Source organism: Suncus etruscus, chromosome 3 (assembly GCF_024139225.1).
Source record: "Suncus etruscus isolate mSunEtr1 chromosome 3, mSunEtr1.pri.cur, whole genome shotgun sequence".
Taxonomy (NCBI): Eukaryota; Metazoa; Chordata; class Mammalia; order Eulipotyphla; family Soricidae; genus Suncus; species Suncus etruscus.
Window position 1 is genome coordinate 103,060,286 of NC_064850.1, and position 892 is coordinate 103,061,177.

Genomic DNA, 892 nt, shown 5'->3' on the forward strand with positions numbered 1-892 from the left:
TGCAGAAAAATGGCCCAGTGCCTCCACCATGCTCCAAAAGAAAATGGCTGTTGATGCTTCTCCAGTAATCTGGTCCTGGCTGATAGCTCTGCAGCATTCTTAGAAAGTGGAGAGAGCTTTGAGTGAACTTCTCAGCAGTGCCAACCACACTCACCACTCACCATTTGTGGAGTTGCTACAAATTCCCCTTTCTTCATGAAATAAAATAGCCACACCCTACACCCTCTGACAGAAATGGCCCAGGTCAGCCCCTGAAATCAAATAATATGAGCAGCTAAATCCTTTCAAGTGAGATAAAACTACAGGGCTAAAACTCTGGGGTATTTTTCTTGTGAAATGGGAGTGGGCAAAGCCCCCCTATATCCACCCTGCCACCAGAAAACCCAGAAGCTCTGCCCACTGCCATCATCATACTGGAGGAAATAGTGGCCCAGCTCCTCCAGGAAGCTCCAAAAGAAAATAAAGACTGCTGATACTTCCCAGGTAGTCTGCTCCTGGCTGATACCTCTGTGGTATTCTTAGAAGAGGTTCTCCTTTCTGCATGAACTACAGCATCCTAACACTACACCATACACCATCTGACATAAATGGCCTAGCTCTGAGACTTAACCTTATCAAATAGCCAAGCCACCAAATTAGGTTTACATCTGTAAATCCTGGACTGACACCTAAATATCTTTATGGTAGCCTCAACCAAGTAGTATCACAGGAAATTTGATGAAAAATTAACATAGAAATCTGCCCATCTCAATGAGCCTAAATATTAACATAGAAGGCTCAACTAGCACCAACCACAGCCCAGTAATCCTTAGACATTAACTTTAATAACACCATGAAGAGATAGAGCAATCATTTCAGAAAGACCTGTGTTGATTTAAGCTTTGATAATTTC